The sequence below is a fragment of the Mobula birostris genome, chromosome 15 (assembly GCF_030028105.1).
Source record: "Mobula birostris isolate sMobBir1 chromosome 15, sMobBir1.hap1, whole genome shotgun sequence".
Lineage (NCBI taxonomy): Eukaryota > Metazoa > Chordata > Chondrichthyes > Myliobatiformes > Myliobatidae > Mobula > Mobula birostris.
In genome coordinates, this window is record NC_092384.1 from 26,209,509 (window position 1) to 26,222,101 (window position 12,593).

Sequence of the window (12,593 nt, forward strand, 5' to 3'; positions counted from 1 at the left end):
CTTTCTTTGCACTTTGAAGAGAAACTTTAACCATGTCTACTCAAATAAACAGAACAAAGAAAGGTAATTTCAATTCTGCAATATCTTACCAATTAAAAGTTTAAATATTGTTCATCCTTAGTTGATAGCGATGACCTAGAGGGCACTCATGTTGCTGAAATATACTTCTGCTTGCGGAAGCTGCTTCTAGAATCTCAGTCTGGTACAAATTTAGGACCTGAGATTGATTATCTCATGGGTTTGGCATTACCAGTTTTCCCCTGATGTTCAGTGTAACCCCTCCATGATCTCTGAAGTTTCTTTGGTCGTGGGAAAGTGGTGGCATTAGTCGTTTAATTTTCAAAGGTTCCTAAGTTATCAAAAGCTTAACATTTAATTTTCATACAACTTTACACTATTGAAGGAGGCCATTTGGTTCATCAAGTCTTCAGCAGCTCTCCTGATGCTCCCATCAGAGCAGTCCCCCATTTATCTCTCTGTTACCAGTTCATTCTCACGTGGAGTCCTACAAAGGGCATTTTTCCATGTCCTCATGGAACTCTGGGTATCTTGAGATTCTTTGCCAAGTGACGGTAGAGTAAGCACTCACCAGATGCTCCGTCTTTCTGTGGAGTGCCCCACCTTTTCCCTATTCTTCAGGCAGCCTGTCCCACCCTCACCCCTCCTCATTCTCTCAGCCTCCGTTCAATGTCCCCCCAGCGCCTGGTCTACAAGCGACTCGCGATGAGAGCCCTTCAGAACTTGCACACCTTTCTCTGCAGGCTGCTTCATTCAAAGCAACTCCAGGAAGCACTAAACAGTTACAGCTTCAAGTTCAATATCAAGTTTATTGTCGCTCAAATGTACACACGTATAGTGCTAAATGAAACAATGTCCTTCTGGAACGAAGATGCCAAAGACAGTACATATATCACATACATCACAAAAGTTGATATTAACAGATAGCGTATATGACATATGGTTAAACGTACAACAGTACAGTGCTTCTGCCACTGTCACAGATCACGTATCCTAGGTGGTAGCAGGGTGTTCAGAAGTCTTACAGCCAGGGGAAAGAAGCTGTTATCCAGCAAAACATTCCTTGTTCTAATTCTGTGCTACCTCCTATGTGATGGTAGGAGGTCAAGGAGGTTTTGGGACGAATGGGAGGTGTCCTTGACAATGCTGAGGGCTCTGTGAACTGCAGAGCGAAAGGCACCAGAAAAAACAAGCAACCTGCAAGAAATTCCTTTCGTTATCGTGGAGAGTGCTTCAATCAGGCTCTTTAACACGTATCCAACTGGACAGCAGTAATTGTGTTGTTGGGGTCAGGTCAACACAGCATTATAACTGACTTCATGACATAATTCTCCTCAGATTTCCAATGGCAGCTGGTAATACAGATCTAAGGTTGTCCAATTAAGATGCAGATGTTTGTTTTCTAAATGTTCAATACTCAATCTGAGTGCTCCGGTTAGTGCAGCTGTCAATGAGAATTAGGAAATGTTTTGACACTCAACAATTTTTATCAGCCCACACTGAAGCTTTAAGCCGAAATGAACGAGGGGAGGGAAGGAAGGGAGAGATGAAGGGAGGACAGGGGGAGCAAAAAACAAAGCAAAGGGAGACAAAGCAGGAGGAGTGAAGGAAGTGAGGGAATAAAGAGGATGGGTGGAGGGAAAGACCATGTCTGTGTCCACTCTGCCTGCTCTTGGGAGCTGAAGGGAAAACAGATGAAATCTCTTTCTCTGAGCTGGGCGTTAGGGTGATCTCCGTGTTCAAGCAGAGAACAGCACTGTGTGAAGTTGCAGAGATCTGCAGCCGCAGACTGGAATGGTCCAGAGTTGCGATAACCCTGGATGGATAAAGCAGTCAGGGCAAATCTATGAAGTTGTATTGAAGGTTGAAGATGATCAATATTCCAGTCAGGGTGAAAAATGGATCTTGAATATTATTCAATGAGGAGGAAAAAATTGTCATTTTGAACACCATAAGATACAGGAACAGAATTAGGCCATTCAGCTCATTGAGTCTGCTCCACCATTTGATCATGGCTGATCCATTTCCCTCTCAAACCCATTGTCCTGCCTTCTCCCCATAACCTTTCACACCCCGACTAATCAGAACCTATCAACCTTTGCTTTAAATATACCCAATGACTTGGCCTCCTCAGCTGCCTGTGGCAACATATTACACAGATTCACCACTCACTGGCTGAAGAAAGTCCTCCTCATCTCCATTGCAAATCAATGCCTCTCTATTATGAGGTTTTGTCTTCTGGTCCTAAACTCCCCCACTATAGGAAACATCCTTTCCATATTCATTCTATCCAGGCCTTTCAACATCCAATGGATTTCAATGAGATCCCCTCTTATTCTTCTAAATTCCAGTGAGTATAGGCCCAGAGCCATATTTCATCTTTTCCCTCCTTATGGCTTTTTAGTTGCCTTCTGTTGGTTTTTAAAAGCTTCCCAATCCTCTGACCTCCCACTAATTTTAACTCTATTACACTGTCCTCTCTTTGGCTTTTATGTTGGCTTTGACTTCCCTTGTCAACCACGGTGGTGTCATCCTGCCTTCAGAATACTTCTTAGGGATGTATCTATCCTTGCCTTCTGAATTGCTTCCAGAAACTCCAGTCATTGCTGCTCTTCCATCATCCCTGCTAGTGTTCTCCTCCAAGTGATTTTGGCAAGCTTCTCTCTCAAGCCTCTGTAATTGCCTTTACTCCACTGCAATATGGAAACATCTGACTTTAGAATCTCCCTCTCACATTCCAGGGTGAATTCTATCATATTATGGTCACTGTCTCCTAAGGGTTACTTAACCTTAAGCTTCATAATTCAATCCGGATCATTACAAAACATCAAATGCAGAATAACTTATCCCCTAGTGGGTTCAACCACAAACTGTTCTAAAAGGCCACCTCATAGGCATTCTACAAATTCTCTCTTGAGATCCAAATTCAGTACCAACTTGATTTTCCCCAACCTACTTGCATATTGAAATCCTTCATGACCATCATAACATTACCTTTGGCATGCATTTTCTATCTCCCATTGTTATTTTAAGCCCACATCTTGGCTACTGTTTGAAGACCTGTATATAACTCTGATATGGGACTTCTTGCCCTTGCAATTCCATAATTCTACCCACAACGATTCCACATCTTCCAATCCCATGTCACCTCTAAGGATTTGATTTGTTTTAATAAAACGGGGTGGGGGGACACCTGCCTGTCCTTTTGATTAAATGTGTATCATTGGTTGTTAAGCTCTCAACTATAATCTTCCACACACAACTCAGTGATGCCCACGACGTCATACCCACCAAACTCTAACCATGCTACACGATCATCTACCTTATTAAGCATACTGAGTGCATCCAAATACAACATCTTCAGTCCTGTATTCATCACCCTTTTCAGTCTTGTTGTCACTGAGTTCAGATGTGCCCCAAGTGTGGAGTGAGGGACACTGAAACAGGTCAATAGTTCACAGACTTTAATGTGAATGATGTTGAAGGGATAAGAGAACAATAAATGCTAGGCCAAACAAGGACATTAACTGAAACTCTCAAATGGAAAACAAAGCCTACACTGCAGCTGGAAAAGAACAACTAAACAGTAAATGAATACCGATAGTTTTCAGGGTGAGTTGGATCAACAGTCCAATTTCCTCAGGGAAGGCAGAATGCAAGCAACGAAGTGTTGCTGTGTCCAAGTCACGACAAATATTACGACAGAACGAATGGAGTTAAATACTATTACAGTGAAATAATAATTAGCTGAGACGTGCATATTCACGAGCTCAATTGCCGTATCTGCTGCGCTGCCGAATCCGTGATTGTGACAGGTCCCCCTCCCTAGGCACCACAGATCTGTGTCCACTGGAAGTCCCGAATGAGGGATTTGTTCAAGATGTCCTTCAGTGATGCTGGTAGATAAATGCCGTGGTGTGCACTGCCAATATCGGAGGCAAAGACTTCCATGTAGAGACAGAAATGAGAGCTTATACAGAGGTAGCTGGACCAAGTGAGACAAATCGTTCTCAAAACTAGGACATCCCAATTGGAGCTAATCGGGCATCTGCTTCAAGAATAAAACTAACACAGAATCTCAGCCTATCAAAATAAACTTAACAAACTTAAACAGAAAGCACCAGGAAACTGCATTACAAAGTGCGAGTCGCTCGGGAAAAACACAAGGAACTCTTAAACCATCAATAACTGTTGTTAAACAACAATTAGCAAATTCAGTTGCTCTTAGAAACCTCAGAGCTCAATGCTCTGATGCCCTGCACTTGTCCCCTGTTACACTGCAACTCATCCAACTGCCGGCTATTTTGCTCTTTCATCTGCCTGTCTTTCGTCACAGTTTCACTACGCACTACCTCTGCTTGTATACCAACGGCCCTATCACTCAGTTTCCCATCCTCTACCCAAAGAGTTTAAACCCTTCCCAACACTTCTAGTGAATATATTGGTCTCCCTCGGGTTCAGGTCTATCCTGTTTCTTTTGTACGGGTGTCAGTGTTGTTACATTCCTCAAGTATATCTTGTGAGAATGATGTAATGGTCTGGTGGAGGTCACCTGATATAATTTTCCCACCGATGTGAGGTCACGTGATGACATGCTTACCACAGGTATATAAGGGAAGACCTCAAATGACACATTTAGTCTTTAGTGTTTAGTTTTCCAGCTAGAACGTTAGTCTGTCTCCGTTTCTGTTGCGTACTTATTTTATGAAGCAGTTTCATTTTTAAAATGGAGTGTTACATTCTGTTGCAAGGTACAATAGTGCTGGACTGGCAATTTTTGCTAGATGTGTTGATGTACCTTTTTCCAGCAGTATTGAAGAGTGAAGACTTTATCGAAGTACAGGATATGAAGGATTAAAATAAGTCGGGAATGTTCGACAGTTTAATAAAGGATCAATCTTATTGAGTCTTTGTTGAAGAAGTAGCGACCTGCATCGAGGATAACTCTTGCCGAAAGAGCAAGGTAGTTCATGCAAGTTTCTCTCTAGAAGAAATTAAGGTCAGTTGCTTTAAGCCGTTTATTTCCTTCAGTGTGAATCCTTTGGACAGAACCAGCAGAAAAGTCGCGTCTATGAAGAAATCCTTCTCTGGAGAAATCTCTCCCAATTGAATGTGTAAATCTGTTGGACTTTCGAATTTACCATTTTAAGAACTGTGTTTGACTTTACCGCTTTAAGAACTGTTTTCGAATTTATCGCTTTAAGAATCAGTACCGAGTGACGGTTCGTTGAACGGCCGCACAGCAGTTAACTTCCAGTTAAGGTGTTCATTTGTTTTTTATTGTTTAGCCGTGTTTAATAAATGTTTGGTTGTTTTTATATAACCTGTCTCGATTGATATTCATTGTTGTCGTTTATGTAACAGAGTGAATAAAATTTTCACTGCAAATAAACTGGAATTGGAATTAGTTTAACATCGTCTTATGTACCTCGGTACAGTGAAAAGTCTGCCTTGCCTACTGTTCATACCAACCAAGTCATTACACAATACAGTGAGGGAAAACAATAACAGAATGCAGAATAAAGTGCAACAGCTCCAGAGAATTTACACTGGGGAAAAAAAAGTTTTAGGGAGATCAGAAAACCCAGCAGGCCCTAAAACTCCGAGATATAAACACAAAATTGCTGCCTCGAGATTACGCTGATTTTTAACATCGCATTGTACATTTTGCAGCGGTGTGAATGAGTTTTTGCTCACGATCAGTGGCGGCATGTGGAGAGAGGGAACGAGCGCCAAAGAAGGAACAGCGCGGCAAATTCAACGAATTCTCTAGATACTGAAAGTCCAAAGTAACACAGACAAAATGCTGAAGGAACTCAGTCGAAACTCAGCAGCATTCATGGAAGTGAACGTGAACGCTGCCCGCAAACACGAAGAAATCTGCAGATTCTGAAAATTCAAGCAACACACACAAAGTGCTGGTGAACGCAGCAGGCCAGGCAGCATCTATAGGAAGAGGTACAGTCGATGTTTCGGGCCAAGACCGTTCGTCAGGACTAACTGAAAGAAGAGATAGTAAGAGATTTGAAAGTGGGAGGGAGAGAGGGAGATCGGAAATAATAGGAGAAGACAGGAGGGGAAGGGATGGAGCTAAGAGCTGGATAGTTGATTGGCAACAGGGATACAGAGCTGGGGAAGGGAGAGGATCATGGGACGGGAGGCCTTGGGGGAAAGAAAGGGAGAGGGGAGCCCAGAGGAAGATAGAGAGCAGGCAAGGAGTGATTGTGAGAAGAACAGAGAGAGAAAAAGGGAAGGGAGAGAGAGAGAGAGAGAGAGAGAGAGAGAGAGAGAGAGAAATAATAAATAAATAAATAAATAAATAAACAAACAAATAAATAAATACGCAGATAGATAAATAAATAAATAAATAGATAGATAAATAAATAGATAAATAAATAGATAGATAGATAGATAGATAGATAGATAGATAGATAGATAGATAGATAGATAGATAGATAAATAAATAAATAAATAAGGAGCGGGGTAAGAAGGGGAACAGGGGCATTAACAGAATTTACAGAAATCTATGTTCATGCCATCAGGTTGGAGGCTACCCAAACAGAATATAAGGTGCTGTTCCTCCAACCTGAGTGTGGCTTCACCTTGACAGTACAGGAGGCCATGGATTGACATATCAGAATGGGAATGGGACATGGAATTAAAATATGTGGTCACTGGGAGATCCTGCTCTCTTTGGCGGACAGAGGGTAGGTGTTCTGCAAAACGGTCTCCCAGTCTGCGTTGGGTCTTTTTTCTCTCTCTGTCCCTCTCACAATCACTCCTTGCCTGCTCTCCATTTTCCTCTAGGCTCCCCTCCCCCTTTCTTTCCCCCTAGGCCTCCCGTCCCATGATCCTCTCCCTTCTCCAGCTCTGTATCCCTTTTGCCAATCAACTTTCCAGCTCTTAGCTTCATCCCTCTCTCTCCTGTCTTCTCCTATCATTTTGGATCTCTCTCTCCCCTTCCCACTGTCAAATCTGTTACTATCTCTTCTTTCAGTTAGTCCTGACGAAGGGTCTTGGCCTGTATCATCGACTGTACTTCTTCCTATAGATGCTGCCTGGCCTGCTGCGTTCCACCAGCATTTTGTGTGTGAATGCTGCCCGACCTGCTGAGATCATCCAGCATTTTGTGTCTGACTCAACAGTCCTGTCTGATTCTCAACGGCTCAACCCTCATTAACAAAGGCCAATTGGCCTTAAACTTCCAATTAAACCCGACTCTGAGGCTTAACAACTAGTCCCAATCGAGGATACATAAAATTGTGTAATTTATGTCATCATTGCACCCGTGTGTGTAAGCCGCTGCGTGTTTCTCTGTCAAATACACTGAAAACCAAGAACAAATATGCAGCTTGTTCTGGTGAAAGTTAACGTATTTTGCAGTAGAAATTTCAGGCTGTGGTAGTTAATTAAAGTTTCCAGTAGGTGGCATATCAAAGCATTTCTAAGGTAACACGTCCCACATTTATCACTCCTGCTTCATCACCATGTATTTTGCTTCAATTTCTTTACCAACTTTCGGAGACACCGATACTTTTTATGCGGTCCTCTCCAGTACATAGAAGCCTGGGAGGAATGGGGCAAGAACTGGATGGAAGAGAAAACAAAGACTGGGAAAAAAGAGAAATTTTCTGACAGGGTTAAGAGGGTTAAGAGTCTAGGGAATAAAGACAATCTCTCCCTCTCCCTCTCTCTCCCCCTCTCCCTCCCTCCCATTTAGGTGGGAGGGGGAGGAATGGGCGGGGGGGAGGCTGGTGCACCAGAAATGGTTTGATGCTAAGAACGTGGAAGAAGCATGGAATCACGAATCCCTGGATGTGAGTAGACAAGTAGATCAAGTGGTTAAAAAAGGCATTTCGGATTCTTGCTGATTCTCTAAGAACAAGAGCAGGGAGATGATGCTGAATAAGATGGCAGAGGCAAACCTGTCAGCATTTCTGGTTGGTACACTACAGACACACTGTGATAGCACTCAATGTGGGTGGAAGAGATTTACAAGGATATTTCCAGACCAGGGGAGATTTAATTGACATGTATAAAATTCTGAGGGGCCCAGGCTGAATAAACAGTGAGGACCCTATTTCCCTTGACAGAGTTTAGTAACAAGAACAACTGGGGGCAGTTGAGAAAAAATTTCTGAACCAGAAGTGAGGTTGGGGTCTGGAACTTATTACCTGAAGCCACCTCATGTTTAAAGAAGTAACTGGAGACATCAGTCTCTTCTTGTGCTGTAAATCCCTCTGCTTTTTTCCCCATTCATAGTGGTTTGGATGTTTTATGAACTACACCTCTACAAATGACACGCGAAGGCAATTCTCTGGGATTTTTACAGCCCTCTCATTGATCAAGAGTGTGGCCACTGTGATTTTTGTGAAGGGGGACACAGTCAGTGGATTATGATGGAGGAGCATGTTCTCCTATACAGTTTGATCAGAGCCCCCACACAATTCCTGCTTCTCAAAATGGATGCACTCGGCTTTACTCTGTCCGAACAGCGCTGTGAAACCGACAGTCTGCGTGTGGCATCAGGGCAGATGCCAGATGGAGTGGTCCCCTGCACTCAATGATTTGGGATTGAAAGGCAGTGACTCACTATGCCCAGCATAGAACTAGAGGAAATTGCTGTCTCTGATGCCTTTTGAATAGGCTATGCAGCATTTACACCAGGTCCAAAACTAAAAAAAGCTATTACTTTCCAAAGTCATCAGACTGATCAACACCTCCGCCCATTAAATCACCCATCAGACTACATCCAGGTTAACCCACTCATCACCACTACATTCACATTAACCCACTCATCACCACTACATTCACATTAACCCACACATCACCACTACATCCACATTAACCCACCATCACCACTACATTCACATTAACCCACTCATCACCACTACATTCACATTAACCCACTCATCACCACTACATTCACACTAACCCACACATCACCACTACATTCCCATTAGCCACTCAATGCAATGTATACACTTTATGTGCATACGGTCAGTCTCTGTATATACAGTAAATTAATCCCCTATACCTATGGTATATACAGTAAACTAATCTCCTGTCCATACGGTATACATGATAAACTAATCCCCTATACATATGGTATATACAGTAAGCTAATCCCCTGTACATATGGTGTATATGGTAAACTAATCTATACATATGGTATATACAGTAAACTAATCCCCATCCGTGCAGTATATACAGTAAGCTAATCTCCTGTATGTATGGTATATACGGTGAGCTAGTCCCCATCCATGCGGTGTATACAGTACGATAATCTTCTGTACATATTGGTCACACTCAAACAGTTACTCACACATTGTGATTTCGGATTGCTTTTATATTTACTAATCAATAAATAACACATTGCGATTATTTTTGTTTTTATTGTGTTCTTTATGCTTCCTGTACTTTTTAAAGCTGTATTGGATCCAGATCACCTTGTTCTTCTTTACACTTGTACCAAAGAATGGCGATAAACAATCTTGAATATTGAAAGAAATAAACTTTGATAAACTGAGGGAGGCCCAGGCTACTGGTTTGTCCTGCTCTGGGGAAGCGAGGCACTGAAAGAGGCACTGGAAAATCCCAAACACTTCTGATCCGGGCTGTAACACCTCTCCTCCCCTCCACTGCTTCATGAGCAATTCCCAAAATAAGTGCATACAGTACCCATGCCTGCTTCTATCTCCAACGGATGGAAGCAATATTTCAGTTCAGAGCAACTGAATGATTTGAAGTTTACTTTATTCTACTGCCTACAGGGCATGGGATTAGCAACAGAGCTTCGGAATTCCTGCAGTCGAAAACAGCAAATCTCCCCAATGCAGGGGGTGATGAGTGTAGGCCCAACTAAAATCCTGGGCTAATGTCAATAAAAGCAAACTAGAAATGAAGCCACTATCTTATTTCATATGCAGCCGTCACACAGCTGAACAGTGGAGTGGGTATCTGAAAAGGGCTGCAGAATTCCAGAACAATGGTGTGTGAATCAGTTTGCCTTCTGCTATTGACAGAGCAGAATTTCTACTTCATGCACTATTTGATTAAAATTATTAATTAGCAACCCCACTTATTGGTAGCTTTATCATCAGCACTTAAACAGGCATATATTCCAATGCTTGATGAAAATCAAAAGAACTGCAGAAGATAGAAAGGCAAAATCATTGCGGAAAATGTTGGAAAAACCCATGGAGAGTGAGCTGTTCCCCTTTCCATGGAAGGGGCCTGACTTCCCAAGATTCCAGCATGTTCGGTTTTTATTCAAATCCTTCTTCAGTCCAGAGATTACTTCATGACATGAAGTAAGTTCCTGACGAAGGGTCTCAGCCTGAAACGTAGACTGTCCCTCTTCCTAGAGATGCTGCCTGGCCTGCTGCGATCACCAGCAACTTTGATGTGTGCCGCTTGAAGTAAGTTAACGTGGGTCTAAGTCGAAGTTAAGTTTATGCCCAAGTGCATGTATACGGGGCATGTTCCTCTCACTGTCTGTAAGGAGTTCGCATGTTCTTCCCGTCACCGCTTGGCTTTCCTCTGGGTGCTCTGATTTCCTCCCACGTTCCAACATTCAGTTCATTAGCTCAACAGGTCACATGGGTGCAGTTGGGCAGCGCAAGAAGGACCTGTTACCGTGCTGTGTCTCTCAATAAAAACCAAACATAGGTGCAATGGAAAACTTGGTTGCAACGGTAGCAAAGGGACAAGGCGAGACATACACAACATTCACAAGAAAAACGTAAATGATACAGGAAAGATCACAACTACAACAAAAATGCAATTGCAGGTCAAAGTGGTCATAGCTAGCATTTCTCTGCTGTGGTAGTGATTAGGGTTGTATGGGTTGGTTCCAGAACTGAATGGTTGAAGGGAAGTTGCTGTTTAAAACTTCTAATAATTAGAGGAAAACCTGAGTTGGGCTCTGCTGAAGCAAATAGAATAGAGTTTCCTATTTTCCACTTCGCTGAATTGTTGTGCAAGAAACTGGTGATTTACATAAGACAAGGTCACGTGTATCCAGTTACCTGTTGGAAGCTTTCTCTCTGCAGCTATTTGATAACCTACGATACTGAATCTCTTGTGCTGTTAACGAACAGTGTCGTTCCTTTCCGAACAGAAGGTTGCTAATCTGCTTCTTTTCTTATATATTTTGATTATTTAAAGACAAATAATGAGACAGTATTTTTACACTTCCATAGTGTACATTAGTTGATGCAGTACATATGTGAGTTTTCCTTAGGTCTGCTGTGGAAAACTGGCAGAATTCCTGGGTTGAAAGGGATATGAAATCAGCCATGATGGACTGGTGGAGCTGACCATTTGGGCTGAATTAGCCTAATTCTGCTCCTGTGTCTTATGGGTTTATGGTCACTCCCCTGAGAAAGTTCTATAGAATTTCTGGTCCACAACAAAACTTGTGAAAGTAAATTTGTTTCCTTCAGTTTCTGAATCTCACTTGGTACTCCGGTTAAAAGTATGGATAAAAAGAAAGGAACTACAGTTTCTGTCTAGTGCTATTTGACAGAATGCCTGCAGGCATAAAGGACCGAGAAAGAGACAGCAAAGGGGACAACACTATCATTTAAACCCAAAAATCAACATCTTTGTTTTCTGCCATTTAACCAATGTCTTACCCATCCTTTGTGCTCCTTTGTGTTCTGTGCATTTCTGTTTTATAAACAAGGCTGGTTCTTAAAGCAATAAATGCGAAAACAGTTCTTAAAGCGGTAAAGTCAAACACAGTTCTTAAAATGGTAAATTTGAAAGTCCAACAGATTTATACATTCAATTGGGAGAGACTTCTCTGGAGAAGAATTTCTTCACAGACACGACTTCCCTGCTGGTTCTGTCCAAAGGATTCACGAGGAAGGAAATAAACAGCTTAAAACAACTGACCTTAATTTCTAGAGAGCAAATTCTGCATGAACTACCTTGTTCTTTTGGCAAGAGTTATCCTCGATGCAGGTCGCTACTTCTTCAACAAAGACTCAATAAGGTTGATCCTTTATTAAACTGCTGAACGACACCAACTTCTCTTAATCCTTCAATCCTATACTTCGATAAAGTCTTCACTCTCCAATACTACTGAAAAGGTACATCAACAAACCTGGCAAAAAGAGTAAACTGCCAACCAGCACTATTGTACCTTATAATGGAATGTAAAACTCCGTTTTAAAAATGAAACTGCATCATAAAACAAATACGCAACTGAACGGAGACATTGACAAACGTTCTAGCTGGAAAACTAAAAGCTAACTGCGTCACTAGAGGTCTTCCCTTTTATACTCGTGGTGCACATGTCATCGCATGACCTCACATCAGCGGGAAAATTACATCAGGTGACCTCCAAAAGACCATTATATCATTCTCACAAGATCTCCTTGAGGTATGTAACAACTCCTCCAAAAAAAAAGAATTGGTCTCTTAAGGAACAAAATTTTAACAATTAACAATTTACACAAAAATATACAAAGGTATAAAATTTACAACACACACAATATATACAGTCTTATCTTTCAGCACTTTACAAACTAATATACAGTAGGAGTGTTACAAATGTTAAATTACCA